The sequence below is a fragment of the Nyctereutes procyonoides genome, unplaced genomic scaffold (assembly GCF_905146905.1).
Source record: "Nyctereutes procyonoides isolate TBG_1078 unplaced genomic scaffold, NYPRO_anot_genome, whole genome shotgun sequence".
NCBI classification, from domain to species: Eukaryota; Metazoa; Chordata; class Mammalia; order Carnivora; family Canidae; genus Nyctereutes; species Nyctereutes procyonoides.
In genome coordinates this window covers 13,279,361-13,296,410 of record NW_026575159.1, presented here as the reverse complement: position 1 = coordinate 13,296,410, position 17,050 = coordinate 13,279,361, and positions in this window count along the sequence as shown.

Sequence of the window (17,050 nt, the reverse complement as noted above, 5' to 3'; positions counted from 1 at the left end):
TATTCCAAATTGACATTTCAATAGCAATTTTGGTTTTTCATGACTCACTGACTTCAGACAAGAGGAGGTAAACAGGACAGATCATGCATAAAACCTGTGTCGTTCGCATGCAATCATAGGTTTCTGAAAGACATGAGGTCATCTGTTCATCTCTCCTGCCTTGGTCCAGCCATTCCTAAACCATCCTGGAGAGTGATAACCTTGTATTTAAGCATTTTTAAAGCATCTTATTGCTACAGTGATTCCCTTAAAACACATACACACACGTACATACACACACAAGCACAGCACACATGTGCACAGATATGAACACACAGCATACATGTATGTGCACACATGCATGCATACACATGAACACAGCACACACAGACACCAGAACCCAATTTCTGCACTCAATAGCTCTCACTCTGACATCGAGATTGGGCAAAATGGTTTGTTTAATGGAAACTTTTACTTTCTTGGAATTTTAGAGCAGGTGGCCTTTAATTCAACCTACTGTTTACCAAACTTGACCTAATCATGAGCATCACTTGGGATGTTTATTCAAAATGTACATTCTCTAGCATCCTCCCAGAATGATTCTGAGTCATGGGTCAGGACTCGGGTGCCAGAATTCTTATTGGGCAATTTTGGAAAACATTATATCTAATCCTTAAGAATCCAAATGAGGCTGCAAGAAATTAAGTTGCACAGCTACTATCAGAACTCGGAGTTTCTCAGTCCTATCAAGACTCTTGTTTTACTTTATGCTTTTCCTAACAAAGATGGGGAACCACCAGCTTTCTCTCTGGAGTGTGTTTAATCCCATCATGTATGTGCCTATCCTTGCATTTAGCACCTGACAATTTAACTGTCTCCCTTCATGCTGATGTTATGGTAATGATATCAACAGCAATAATAATAATAATCACTATAACTTATTAAATGATTTTCTGTTAGATATGGGTCCATTTAGGTTGTTAGAAAACAATGTTTTATAAGGGCAAAAGCTAGGAAGTGACTGATTCATCTGATTTGCCATTGTTTCTACATTGACCTTGGTACTCACAGTAAATGTCATTTATTGAGAACTTGTGAGGAACAAAGTCCCACACTTAAGACTATTACAGACATTATCTCATTATATCCCAGTAACCCAGTTATCAAATCACCATCATCATTTTACTAGAAGCCAACAGCCTTCAGCTGACTTCCCCTAACATCCACCATTCTTTCATTTGGGATTTCTATTATTATATTGTGCTTGGACTGGGTATATTTGCCTGATCTAGTCACAGCTATCTCAAGTCTTATACATCCTTCCAATGACCAACCCCAATTGCACCTTTAGATTTAAGCTTGAGGTATCGAACATCACTCCTGAGATAGAGAGCAAGAGTGAAGAAGAAGAAGAAGAAGAAGAAGAAGAAGAAGAAGAAGAAGAAGAAGAAGAAGAAGAAGAAGAAGAAGAAGAAAAACCCCACAATTTGAAAAACAGAAATCCACTAGCCAGGAATCCAAGAGTAATGGTTTTGCATGGAAAACTCCATCTGTTTTTTGTGGATCTGGATCAGATTTTTCCCTCCAGCCACGAGAATATGCCACTCAAAAGGATCTGCCTTGGATGGTGACAAGATGTACTCTGCCATTAAGCACTCGTGGCAAGGAAAGCATCCAGGATTTGCTTACTAAGAGAGGATGGCAAAAGAAGTAAGCTTTGCTAAAGCCTCCAGAATAAATTTTTGTTTAAACCCAACCATGGAGTTAAGACTGGGTATAAAAAAGACTTAAAGCCAACAGACTGGCACTTGGGTGTAGCTGGCACTATATCTTTCCCTAATTATTTGAAAATATGCTGTTGACTAAGCCACATTTAAAGAATAGGGAATATCATAATGAAGTTTCTAGAAAAAAGAAAATGGGGTCTGGGAATAAAAGAAAAATAAGAGCAGATTCTACCTAGAAATAAGTAGCTGTCTTTCTCAGAAGTGGGTCCATGTGAGTTAATAAACCTTCAGTAAAAGAAAAAAGGGATTAGGAGACACACCTAATTTTAAATCCTGTCTCTTCTCCTAAATGGTGTGATTGGTTTCGGGCTCAGCCTTCCTGTCTGCACCATTGATAGAATAAAACCTCAGAAGCTTATCTGGTCATTCCACGTAAGTTTCTGTCACAGTACTTGGCATAATAAACAAGTGTTTTTAAAAACTTATTCCTTCATAAGACATAAATTCACACGAGGGATGACACCCAACTATTTTGTGTGATCGTTTGAGGGAAATGATAAATGGGCATTCCTCCAGGAAACTATGCTGGTCATTTGGTTCAGAGCCCTAACCACTTCACCACAAAATGGAAGAGAGGGCAAGTCAGGAGGAGGCAGTTGAGGGGACAAGAAGGCATTTACAGGCCTGGGTTTTATTCTGGGCCCCAGACATGCTGGGCCTCCCTAGGCAAGTCACTGAATACCACTTATGGTATTCCAATGGGAATGGTGCTGTTCAGAGTATAGACACAGTGCACCTGCAGCAAGATGGGTTTTGACAAATGTGGCACCAAGCTATTGCAGAAATCATAGAGACAGTAGATGCATTGTAGGGATGTTTTCCCTTCACATGCACAGCAGACATTGTGAATTTTTCAATTAAAGTAAGACCCTCTTTAAGATGAAACTCTCTAACAGCCACTGACATTTGAGAGGTTGAGTCAGCATATACCCCCAAAGTCAGATAGTTCACTGAATGTTCAGTGAAGCCACATCAATCACTTTGACTTCCTTTTGATGAACTGTATAAAAGAAAATCTCGCTCAGAAGGAACCATTCCAATTGGAAATAATCTTAAAGGACAGCTGAAAATAACATTCACTGAATACCTGTCGTGCCAAGATCTTACCTTTTTATGTTCATTCTCTTAACAGCTTTACAAATTAGGCCTTAATATTCCCATTTTAAAGATAAAGGGCTATGGCCCAAAGACAATAAGTTAGATGCCCACCATTTCATTGCAAGTGAATAACAGAAACTCCATTTTGTCTTTTAGAATCCAATATTTCATTCTATCACATTCTATCACACTGGCTCAAAGACATTAGGGAAGTCAGAATGGTCAATTAAGAAGCAAGATGTGAGTATTCTAATGCTGTATTTAATGTCCTCAGCATTTTCTTTTGGCCTTGGTGTTGAGGAGAAATTAGTTTCACACAATTCTTGAGTTTTGCCCACAGACATTTATGCCATGCAGTATCCACCTATTCTGTTTCCACCCCAAGTAGGTGAACAGAAATTCAATTCTGACAGTAACAAGCCAGAGGTAGCACAGACCTCATAGGTTAAGGGCAAAGTCTTCCACAAGACTACCTCCATTTCAGAAGTTAGCCACCAGACAGCCACAAGCATCAGGGTTCTTCAGGCCATGAAAACTTCTGACAGACTAGATACAAAAAAAAGGGGGTTCCCATGCCCCCAGATTCAATGACTTGCTGGAATGACTCTCAGAACTCAGGAAACACTATACTTATGATTATACTTTTTATAAAGGATACTCCTAGGGCTAAGATCTGGAAGGGTCCCAGATATGGAGCTTCTGTGCTCTCTCCCTGGAGAATCAGATGTGCATCACCCTCCCAGCACAGCAATAATGTGTTTACAAACCAGAAAGCTCCACTGTCTGGAGTTTTTATTGGGGTTTCATTACATGAGCATGATTGATTGAACTCAATTTTCAGCCCTTCTCCATGCCACAGATGTAGATAGCTCAAAGTCCCAACTCTAAAAATTATCTAGGGGCCTACCTTGAACCATTTCATTAGCATAAAAACAGTATTATTTATTACTTGGGATAGTCCAAGGATTAGAGTATCCCTTCCACGAACAAAGGCCAATCAAATTCTTTATTATATGTCATTGTTCTATCCCATCCCACTTAGACCAAATTTGTTCTGTTTTTTAGCACCTTCAATTCTGTCAGGGGCACTACCAACCACCCTTTAAGTCTGCCACAGCTGAGAATTTGGAGCTGTCTTTGACTGTCTTTCCTTTGCCTTTCTCAAGTAGCGTGATTTTCCTTGGGGTGATTTTCTTCTCCAGGTTTCCTGGATTCATCCTCTCCTCAAGTTCTCCTATCATCGTTACCACAGCCATTCAGAATTCAAACCCTCAAGTTGTTGTGGAGCTTCTTAACTGATCTATCCCACCTTCATTTACTTTAATACTTCTTGCACACAACTATCAGATCAATCTTCCTTAAACATCCAAGTAATTATAGGTGATTTGTTCCTTTAAGCATCTTGAATGAGGATCTGTTTTCTCTGTGCTCTAAGGTCCCCTGTGACATTATGTTTCCTTGCCTTTTGCTCAAAGCAGAGATCAGAAAAACCATCACTGTGCCAAATAGTCTTGAGGAAAAGTACACAAGTAACTGGAATGAGCACTGATTCTAGAGTCCAAAAGGTTTGGGTTTGAATCATGATGCAACTGCAGGCTACAGATGCCTACCATTGTAGATGCACTGTATAGGGCAGAGATGTGAGGTGTGCAGTATATAGATACTTAAATACAGAAAATCAAATCTGCAGTTAAATGGGTATTTTTCACACTCACCACACATTTCTGTAAACTCTTCCTTTTTAAGACACTATGCTAATTTCTTATTGATGCTGAAACAAATTACCACGAACAAGGGTTTATTTGTTTTTTTTTTAATATTTTTTTCTTTATTTATTTATGATAGTCACACAGGGAGAGAGAGAGGCAGAGACACAGGCAGAGGGAGAAGCAGGCTCCATGCACCGGGAGCCTGACATGGGATTCGATCCCGGGTCTCCAGGATCGCGCCCCGGGCCAAAGGCAGGCGCCAAACCACTGCGCCACCCAGGGATCCCACGAACAAGGGTTTAAACAATATGAATTCATTTTCTTATAGTTTTGGAGGTCAGAAGTCCAGAATGAGTTTCATTAGACTAAACTCAAGATGTTGTCAAGGCTGTGTTCATCCTGGATGCTCTGGTGTAGCATCTGTTTCCTTATCTTTTCCAGTTCAAGGCCACCTGTACTCCTTAAGTCTGTTCTCCATCTTCAAAGCCCTCTAAATCAGGCCAAGTCTTCATGTTACCACCTCTCTGGTTCTCCTTCCTCTGCCTGTTTTTTCCACAGTTAAGGACCCATGTGAGTACATGGGGTCCACCTGAATAATCCAAACTAACTCCCCATTTTAACATCAGCTAATTAACAACCTTAATGTATCCACACCCCTACTTCCCTTTTGTCATATAAGGTAACATATTCAGAAGTCCCTGAGATTAGGAAACAGACATCTTTGGCAAGGGGAGGGCATTATTCTGTCTCATACTAAGTTCAGGTGAAGTATTATCTAGGAAGCTTATCCTAATGACTCTCCTTTGTTTTTCTCTCTTTCCTATAGTTCAGTAGTTTTCAATTTTGTCACATGTGACATTTTAAAAGATATTGATGTCTTGGTTCCATTCTTGAGACTGGTGGGGGGTTAAATTGGTCCATGGTGTGACCTGAGCAAAGGACATTTTTGCAAAGCTCTCCCACTGACTCTAAAGTGCACCCAAGGTTGAGAACCACTGCTCCAGTAAATGTCTGTGTTTTCATCTTATCTCTCAATGTAGAGAGGAGGTATATCACATGATAATTCAAAGGAAGACTGCAGAATGCCTATATTCATACCTCTTGGCTCCACTTCTAACTAGTGATCAAAACTTGAGCTATTTAAGCAATCCCTTGATTCTTCTGATTCTTCATTTGTAAACTGGGAGGAATAAAAAGGCCTCCTAGCTTTGCTGAGAAGGTTGAATGACATAATGTATATAAAAGGGTTTAGTGAGGCACATGCCTTATCTTTGAAACTCATCTAAAAGCTCTGACTGGACATAACCAACCACTCTTTCTGTGGTTCTCAAAAAATACTTGTTATTTGATGGACAGAAAACAAGCAAGTGTGGCCAAACCACATGATTGCAGCTCTTTGAGCCATAAATCTTATTTCAGTTTATTTTTAGAATCATTTTGTCATATCTTCATTCTCCAAATATCTTCAACCAGTGTAGGCTGAATTCATGTTAGAATCTTTCTGGAAGCTTTTTAAAAGCTTCAGCCTCAGGGTCCAGCTCCCCTCCTCCTCCCTGAGATATTAACTGACACCCAGACATCAGTATCTTTTAGTCCTTCAGGTAATTATAATACAGAGCAAGGGATTAGAATCTCAGACCTGGACTAGATCTCTACAACTGTTGCACTCTGAGTACATCTAACAAAAGTAATGGGGATCCCTGGGTGGCGCAGCGGTTTGGCGCCTGCCTTTGGCCCAGGGCGCGATCCTGGAGACCCGGGATCGAATCCCACGTCGGGCTCCCGGTGCATGGAGCCTGCTTCTCCCTCTGCCTGTGTCTCTGCCTCTCTCTCTCTCTCTCTGTGTGTGTGTGTGTGTGACTATCATAAATAAAAAAAAAAAGATATTTAACAAAAGTAATGACTTATGCCTGGGAATGCCATGATGGGTCTACTGACTGGGAAAGAGTGTAGTAAAAAGGAAGTAGGAAACAGAAGGGATTTAAAAAGTTGTAGTGTAGTAGGAAGGGAGAGAGGGAAGAAGGGAGAGAGAGGGGGAGAGGGAGAGGGAGAGGGAGAGAGAGAGAAAGCAGACACAGAGAAAGTAAGGAAAGAAAGATGGTCAAGTATACCTAAAATTTATCTCTGGATGACGTGATCTCATGCTATCTCTGATCTCATGCTATGTATTAACTATGCTCTTCTACCCCAACTGGGCCTTAAGGAGAGATTGGTATCCACAGAAAGAATTTCATTAGAGTGGAGACTCTATGTCCTTCCAACAGTGTGTACTCATATTTCAACAAACCCAAATCCAACAGCTGCACAGATTTGTTCTGTGGCCACTGAGGTAGGTAGTACTAGAAGTTGTGTAAAAAAAGACTAAGCTGAAAGTTTGGGGCTATTCCTTAATAGCCCCTGGGTAGTACACAGGTCACTATGGGGACCGCAAGGAACGTGAGTCAGAGGAGAAAATTACTCAAGCAAGTTGCCCAATCTCCTAACATCCGGTGGTGGAGAAAGTCTCTAAGTAACCTCAAGGTAACTCCCAGGCAGGTGGCCAGAGCACAAAGAAATTTCCTATCTGCTGTAAAAGGATCTATAGCAAAAATTACATCACAACTCGACTTTACATATCTACTTAAAATGTAGAAAATTCTTCCCCACTTATGATCTTATCTGATTTTTTTCCAGTGGGGGAAAAAAAACACCTTTGTAAGATACATGGGTTAAATATTATCTCCATACTGGAGATGATAACTTAAGTCTTAGGCAGTGAGTGACTGATAGAGAAAATCCTATCTCTTTTCTGGATGCACTTTTCCTTAAGAAAAGAATAATTAATCATGACATAAATGATTACAAATATACTGTAAGTATTTAAAAACCATTTGTCAAGGTGCTGAAAATCAGGACCAGTAGGGTACAGTGAGGCTCCATCTAAGAAGGAAAATGAGCCTGGGGAGGTGTTTTGATATGGAATAGCAGCAAGTTCCACTGGGAAATGGAAATTTAAAATCAACAGTATATTTCCCTGCAAAAAAAGATTATACATAACATATCACTACATATATATTTCTGCAGTGAACATGAAATTTCATTTACCAAATGTTATCATGTTAAAAGTCAGACATTTTATTAATACTAGTTACTGATTATTAAATATCTGAATAGCAGAATAAGACAAGGTTCTTGACAATGCATTAACAATCGAGTCCTAACAACTGCCCAACAATATAGGTCATTATTACAGATTATTCCCCATTCATGGTCAAGGAGACTGAGGCCCACCCAGCCAAGGCCCCACAGCTCGCGGATGGCAGAGCCATGATTCAGACCCAGGTCGCTCTGACTCCCAGCTCATGCTTTTTCCGCTGCTCTATGCCATCTCTTCTAAGCCCATAATTAAGCAAAATAATATACTCTTCACAAATGAAAAGATCTCATGCACGAAAGTGACGAGACAACTTTTGGTTGATGGGCTTCCAAATATGCAGTGGATCTGGAAACCGCATTTGGCATAAGGGGGCCTAAAGTCCAGACAGTTTTCATGATGTAACTCAAGGTCTCCGTGAATGTTAGCCTTGAGTCTGAAATAGCTCTGAGCCCTCCCATCCTGGCATCTTCCCTGCAACGCCCCCTAGTACCCCCAGCCGAGCTCAGACCGCCCACAGGATTTGCAGGTGGGTGAGTTGACAATGCTGGTGGGGTTTGAAACAAGGTACATCATGATCCCCTTCTTCATCCCAGTAACTATTTCCAATGCTCTCACTCTCCCTTGGAGCTTATTCTCGGCTCTGCAGGACTTCATGTTTGTTTGTTTTGCCTTCAGGTTTAAAAAGGAGTCTTAGCAGCAGTTCAAGACCTTTATAAAATTAATCTGTCATTACTTAGAGCCATCCAGAGGGCTGCTGAAAAGGAATGACACTCAGTGAGGTGGTACCTGAGACCGGATTTTGAGTGTGATCTGGTTTTGCATAAAACTCATTTTCATGGTGTTTCTCTTATATCCAATCCCACTTACCTTGTCTTAATCAAAGAGCATCTTCCCTCAAGTCCTAAAGTCAGCCAAGAGTACACCCCATGGTTCTTATCACACCCAACAGCCTTACCTGTGAGGCCCAGTGATCCTGCAGCTCTGGTTGTTCAGCGGGTCACTGCCTCCCTCAGTCTTCCTTGGTCCCATGCCTTGTCTTCCTTGAGACCCTTTCGTACCAGGGCTTAGTTTCTGTCAAAATGGAAGCAATAAAAAGGAGTGAATAGGGACACTGGAATTCCAGACTAAAGAACCCACTCTGAGTTTACTTCCCGCTTCCCTCAATCAGCTGACGTGGGTGACCAGGGACTAGTCACTTACCTGTTGGAGACTCCTTTTCTCACATATAAAGCAAAGATCACAGTAGTATGTCCTACTTATCTCACAGACCTATAGGAAGGATCAGAAGAGACAGCAGACAAAAAACAATTCAGTAAAATGTGAGGTAAGCATTAGTTCATTCACTACTGCTCCTGTGACTGGAGACTGCCTCCTGGAGCTCCCCTTGACAGTGGGGAGGCAAAACTGGAAGTGAATTATCATATGTTGCCATGTGATGGGATAAGGTGTAGAGTGTCAAGGGGGCCTGGAGGAGGGATCCTGGGTGATGTCTGGGATAGGGGACACGGCCAGATTCCAGGAAGAATTCACAGAGGAAGTCAGATTTGAGCCAGGCCATGATGGCTGAATGGGCGTTCTCTGAGAAAACAAAGAAACAAAGAGCGTCTCAGGACAGAAGACCAGCACATATAAAGAACTGCTTATGCTAACATAAATTTCGTCACCTTAGTCCCAGGAAGGCCACAATGGCTTTAAGCAGAAAGTGGAATAATAAGAAGCATGTTTAAGAAAGATTATTTTAGAGGCATTGGGGCAAGGAAAACAAGAGAAAAGTTAGTTTTTGTTGCTACTATTATTATTATAAGAGATGATCTCTCCTGTGGGCCTGAATAGAGATTAAGTATGATTTAAGAGTTCAATTGTCCTCTGCATGAAAGAAACATCATGAACCCTGGGGCAAGACTGGGAGGGGCAAAGAGGCATTGGCCTTCCTTTCAAGGTCAGGTGACATGCCAGAGTAGGATAAAGACTCTTTCTAGAGAGTGGAGATTCCTACTGTCAGTAACCTCAAGAAAGAGTTGATGCTGGAAAAAGAAATGGAGCCCAGGATGACAAAATTCATCTCTGAGCCTGGACTCCATGAAGTCTAGATAAGTTCAAAGACAAAGATAGTCCTGGAGATGCCAGGAGACCCCTGAGAGGGACCCCAGGAGAACGCACTTGGGTCTATCATGACTGAGTGTCTCCACATCAAACAGCAGTGTATTTCCCCCTGATTTAATCCCCATCTCTTATCCCAGAGCCATCAGCCATGTCATGAAAACTTGTTAACTAACTAGTCTCAGCTGTATCCAAAGAAAAATGAAGCTCATCCAGACCGGGACCATGGATTATAGTGAAAAGCAGTGAGGATAATGGTCAATGTTTATCAAGCCAAGAATGAAGAGTTAGGAGCTTAGGTGGATTACCTTATTATCTCAACAATCCTGAGATTACAGAACTACAGTTAACCTCATTTTACAGGTAAGAAATCTAAGGTTTAGTGTGGTTAGAGAATATGTGCAAATCACACAGCTTATATGCAACATTCTGTCTCCAAAGCTAATTCTGCTTGCTGCTACCCTGGACTATCTCCAAACTTTGGTCCAAGTGAGCAATGGCCGTACCCATGTATGGAGGGGAAACAACGGAGACTGGTAGTGTCATGTGGAGCAATCTGAGATGGAACAGCTGTGGTGGGTCCATGGCCAAAAGATGCAAGTGCAGGTAACAATGCACATTAATACTGGGACAGTAGGAGACGTGGCCTAAGGCTGCTCTGAGAGCCAAAAAAAAGGTCAGGAAACATCGAAATGAAGACTAAGCCCCTGTTCACACTGATAAGCGGCACCAAGCTTCCAGATTTAGCCTATCCAATGTGGCCATCTTGATGCCTACCAGTTGATGAGGCCTGAGGGACTTCCAATTTACCATTATATGGCCATGAGTACTGTTTTCACAGAGGAAAAGAAGAGGAAAATATCAAGAACTTATAAAGTGGCCCATAATCAAATTTCAAACTTGAAAATTCCTGAGAAAAAAACTATTCAACGTGGACCTAAACAAATTACACGCTGATAGCATGCTGTTTGTAGAGCCCTCTGACTTAATCTGCTGTTCTATTATCAACCCCACTGTTACTAATGGATTTTCTTTGGAACTCAATTCTAGCAGAGCAAAGAAGAAACTGGCAGCAGCACAAGAAGCTGCTTTAAAGGCAAATAACATCAATATGTACCTCTGGGGCCTCAAAGACATGTGGTTGCCTTCAAAACTAGTCCCAAGGGAGCTCTCTGGGACTTCTCCAGGTGAAGCTTCTTCACTTCCATAATCTCAATAGAACATTCTACAGTTCACAGATGACCTTACCACTGTAACTCTTCCAAATTATGTAGGCGCATCTTGAGTTCCTTACTCCTCAAAAGGTAGAAATCTAAATCAGCAGCAGCACGACAGCATCTGGAAGGTTGTTAGAAATGCAAGATCTCAGGCCCCACCAAAGACATATTAAATCAGAATCCTCATTGAACAAGATCCCCAGGTGATTTACGTGCATGTTACATGAAGAAGCATAGTTGAAGATTGCCTGAGATCTCTGAGTATCAGGCACCACATAGGATATAATATCTGTATTACAACATTGACTTGAGTATGGGTTTGTGTGGCTCAAATAACTAGTGAATCCATTAACTATGGATTCTCAACATGTGTCCCTTGCTCTTGCTTTGCTAAGCACTAGAGGTGATAGCAAAAAAAAAAAAAAAAAAAGAAAAGAAAAACAAAAAATAGCCAAGATATGATCCCTGCTGACAGCAAGCTTACAATTCTGTTGGAGAAAGAAAATATACATACATTCAGAATTACCTTTCGGAAAGGAAAAACAACCCTGTCACTGCTCAGCATAAAACAACCAGGATTCACCAATGCCAACGGGATTAAGTCTATACTGTAGCAGAGCATCAGAAGCCTTTCAAGAGCCTGGAGCAAACCTTTCTCCCCAACCTCATCCATGGCCACTGCCTTTCCTCTGGTGCTTTGCCTCAGCCACACTGACCCTGAAGATCCTAGAATATGCAGACCTTGCTCCCATCCCCATGCTTTGCCCTTGCCGAAAGACGCCACCCCTTTCTGCCCTTCCCCCTTCTTATGATCACTCCATAGAATTCTATAGACTTATCCCTTCTGTGATAAGCTTTCCTTTGGCTTCAAATTTTAAGGAATTTTCTTTCTTGCATATTCCCATTGCAAGTTCTGTTTTTGACTTGTAGGTATAAGGTCTAGTTGAAAGAAATAAAAATGGTCTATGAAACAGCTATAAATCAGTAATGCAATCCATCAAATCACTGTCTCCACCTCAAACACACCTAAGAGCCCATTCCCAGGATCAAAGTGCCCTAATTCTTCTCCCTCAGACTTCCCTGCAGATCATCTCACCTACTGGCTAAGCCCTGTGGGAACTAGAGGATCTCAGTCCTAGGCCTGGGATATCCTTCCACACTTCTTTCATTTGGGAGACTCCTGCTCATCCTTTATTTATTTTTTTAAGATTCTACTTATTTATTTGAGAGAGAGAGAGAGTGAGCGAGAGCACAAGAGCTGTGTGAGGGGTATAGGGAGAAGCAGACTGCCTGCTGAGCGGCGAGCCCAATACCGGGCTTGATCCTGGAACCCTGGGATCCTGACCTGACCAAAGGCAAATGCTTAACTGAGCCACCCAGGCACCCCTGCTCATCCTTTATATCTTGTCTCAAATGCAACATTACTTAGAAAGCTTCCCCACTTCCCAGAAGTATGTTGGTCCTTCTCATCTGTGATCTAACAACACTTTGTATTTGTCTCTATCTAAAAACTGATCTGGTTTATTGTGTATCTTTGCTTGCCTGTCTCTTCCACCTGACGCAGTGTTTCTAGGACAGAGACTTATCTTCTATGGCATGAGTAGGACTGCTTGTGTATTCTCACTGTTCTGCAAATGTCTGGCACAAAATAGACCAGTGCTTCCTAACCCCTGCTAATTAATCATCAGAATCAACCACATGTCACTTAAAAATTCACATGCCTGCGCTTCATCCCAAAAGATCCTGCTTCTATAAGTTTAGGATAGGGTTCAGGCATCTTTATTTTTCAAATGCTCCCCTGATAATTCTGACATGCAACCAAGATTTAGAAATACTGCAGGAGGCCCTTATCAAAGTCTGTTAGTGATGGAAATATCCATCCTCTACCCCTGGGTATGCTCACTACTTTTCTAGATAAACCTGAGGTACCTTGATTGGATTGCCTTGGTCCTTTCTGGCTACATATACACCTTATACCTATCCACATCCTGATATCACTGCACTGATAGTAAGTAGTATAAGTATGTAAGGGCTCAGTTGTTGTGTGTGGCCATCTCTATGTGTAATAGGAGGCAGAGAAGAATAGGATGAGTATGTAATTACAGGAGAATAATGTCAGAGATCTTTCAGGTACACCTTGTCTCCTCTGTCCAATGTTCCCAAGATATCATGTCCCTACCTCTACAACACCATCCCTTAACTTTCCTGGTATGAGCATATCTGTGCTTAAACTAGACTGCCCCTGCCAGACTCCCTGCAGCTCTTCTCTTTGGTGCTGTAATCTCAACTCCTATCTCAGTGCCTGCCACATAATAAGTGCTCAATAAAGGTTTGATGACTCCCTGACTCTACACAGACCAAATAACTGAATGAATAAATGAGTGAAAAAGAGGATTTGGATAGATAGATGGAAAAGAACAGGAGTGGGGATTCAGAATCAAGGCGTTCATGGGTCTAGAGAAGAGAATGAGATTGGTACATGATTAAGACAACGAGGTAAGAGTTTTTGAATATAGCTCCTCTTCTTTGGAGAAAGTTAGAGGCCTTTGTGGTTCCTTCCATGGGATTCTAACAATGGACTGCTGTACTGTGCAGGAGGGAGCTGTTCTGGGAGTCAAGTAGAGTTATTCCCAAGTCTGCCATAGAATTTCTATGTTGCTATCAATAAAGGAAAGAAGGAAAATGAAAGGGAATATTTACTTGGCATCTATTTTGTGCCTGACGCTTTGCATATGCTGTCTCCCTGGGCAGCAGTGACAGCTTCTTGTGCTATTACTGTCCTCTTTCTGCTGATGGAAATTAAAGTAAAAGAGTTTAAATGACTCTGACAACTTGTTCTTTTCCCTGCGTACTTTACTGCTTCCATTCACTTAAGCTATCTGGGCCTCTGCTTCTGTGACCTGAAAATGAATGGATTGTGTTAGATTACATCTTAGGTCTTTTTAGTTCTAAAATCAACGGGTTTACCTTTGCTGTGGGGTTTCTCAACCTTGAGGCAACTTTCTTTGAAGCCTGTCTATTTCTTAGTACCATACTAGGTGTCATTCAATAATTGCTTACTAAATGCAAGAATTGAGTTTAATCACCTGGGCAGCTCTGGGAGATAGACAGTGTAACATTTTGCTCTAGCTGAGAAACGTTTGCTCACCGTCCCTGAACAAACCTTGCATATTCTTATTTTTTCACTTTTGCCCATAATTTGCTCTCCACTTATCAAAATTCTACTCTGTCTTAAAAGTCTAACTTGATTTACCTCTCCCACGAAGGCCTCCCTGGTTGCCAGTGAAACCAGCTAATATGGAAGGAAGGATGGGGTTATTGCAGTTGATTTACCAACAAAGTCAGTCACATCTCAAGCTTGGGCCACTCCATAATAAGAGAATGGGTGATGGGAGGCAAACTCAGAGTCCAATATGTTTCCTCAAGGGGATTTAAAGAAAGAACTGTCCAGGGGTGCCTCAGTGGCTCAGTTGGTTAGACATCTGCCTTTGGCTCAGGATCATGATCCCATGGTCCCATGGTCCTGGGATCAAGCCCCAGGTTGGGCTCCTGGCTTAGCCTGCTTCTCCTTCTCCCTTTTCTCCTCACTGTGCTCTCTCTCTTTCAAATGAACAAAATCTTTAATATATATATATATATATATATATATATATATATATATATATATATATATATAAAAGAACAGTCCTAAATTGCTCTTCCCTAGATTCTCTGGGCTTCAAAGGACCCCCATTATCACCTTAGAAATAAAATGACTATATCTAGTTTAAAAACTATTACTTCTAGTTTTTACAATTCTTTACAAACTGTTCACAACCTCTGCCATCACATACCATTAAATCTGCATATACCCAGCTCCCTCACATGGAAGATGTCTCTCTGCCTGGGGTAGTAGTGGAAAATCACTGAAGAGGACTGACTTTATGCATTACATCTCTGCCTGAGGACATCCTCAAGAGGTCAGGTCACTATCCATGCAAGCAGAATCACCTGCTTTATGGAAATATTTCTTCTTTTTAATATACCTTTGTTCATTCTTAGTAAAACAAGATGTAATTAGCATTACTTAGCCACAACCAACAAAACTGAAATGCTTACTCTCAAGTATACACACATACTATGATCTCTGACATCCAACACAGATGACTAAAGAATATGTTAAATATTCTGGCTAACTGTGCTATATGAATCATAGTGAGCTTTAAAAATCAGACAACGGTTTTTGTCCTTTGTAGGTTATCACTTAACATTTGCTCACTTTTGTATCCCTGATATATGGCACAGTGACAAAATGAGGCATTCAGTAAATATTTGTTGACTAAAACCAACAATCAATGGATTCATCTCTACTTCTTTTATTATTCTCTTTTCTAATATGACAGAAAATGTGTCATCAATATAATAAACACATTAATTTCACACTGGAAAATCTGAGTCACATAATGGAAGAAACCTGTGTCCCCAGGGCTTTGCTAATGTTTCTGTAGTTATACTTGCAATTCATCTGTTTTTACATTCCCCTCTCCTTTAGTGGACATGTGTTTTTTAAGGGAGGTGACTGTCTTACTCATCTCTGTATCATCAACATTTATTACAGTCCCCAGCTCATAATAAGTTTAGTAGTTGTTTATTAAATGAGTGAGCAAATATATTTCTAAAATGATTGCTGTGCCTACATTGACTTCCTGGCCCCTCCTAGTCCCTATCCTAGTTTTTTTTTTAGAATTCTCAGCTACTTCTCTGTTGTATTTAGACAAGCAGCTTGTGGGAAAATTAGAAGTAAATCCCTTTTACAAAAAGTAGAAACTCTTGATAGGAATAATTTTTAAATGTTTTTTTAAATCGCAAAATTGTAATGCTTAAAGGAACATCACAAATCTTTCAAACATGAATAATATATTGAAAAACCTATCTAGCAATAAGGTGAAATTGGTATATCTTATGATATATTATAAATGAATACTTAGAAAAAAACACATGAACAATCAATACACAGGAGAAATTAAAATAAGCACATAGAAAATCTTTCATATAGATATTAGTTGGGAGTTTGGGAGGTTATAAGAATTCTCATGCTCTGCTCATAGGAATACAGACTGGTGCTGCCACTCAGAAGAGCCAACTGGCATTACTGGCTTTATATGCATATAACCTAAAATCCCCCCACACCTCCTCATGGCTGACAGCCTCTCCATGGCGTCCTGCCCACTGCTCCCTTGAGTGTATTCAATAAACTTCTATTTCCTTGGTTCTGCCCTACGTGGATTCTTTCACCACCCATGCCACAGCTTCTACCCAATAGTCACCCCACACCTGGGGGCTCTCATCCAATTGAGAGACACCCCATTTATAAAGGCACTACAGAAAACTGTAGGATTCTTCCGAGAGACAAACAGATTTGACCAAATGAAAAGGCATACCATGATCTTGGATGGAAAGAACTGATGTCAATTCCTTCTAAATCACTCTATAAGTGTAGTGTCATTTTACTAAATACACCAACAGGTTTATTTGGGAAACAAAGAGCAAATTCCAAAGCCAATACAAAAGAATAAATACAAAATAAATAAATAAAATAAATAAATAAATACAAAATAAATAAATAAATAAATAAATAAATAAGAATACCCAGAGCAATTCTAAAAAAGAAGAATATTGAGAAGGGACAACCTTTATTAGATGTTAAAATATCATATAAAGCAAAATAATCTGCAAGATATATCATGGATAGATGAAGAGACACCCAATAAATAGAAAATAACTCAAAAAATGGCCTCAGATGTACACAGGGATTAAGCATATCATAAAGGTGGCATTTCAAATCAACGAGGAATAGAAGGATTATTCAATAAATGGTACAAAATAACTAGATGGCCACTGAAAGAAAAGTCTAGTGAGATCAATAATTTAAAAATGAACCTATAAAAGTTCAAGAAAACACTGTAGTGATTTTTGATATACAATCTCTAAGTGGAAGAGGTCTTTCTAAACATGACATAAAAACCAGAAGTAATGAAACCAAAA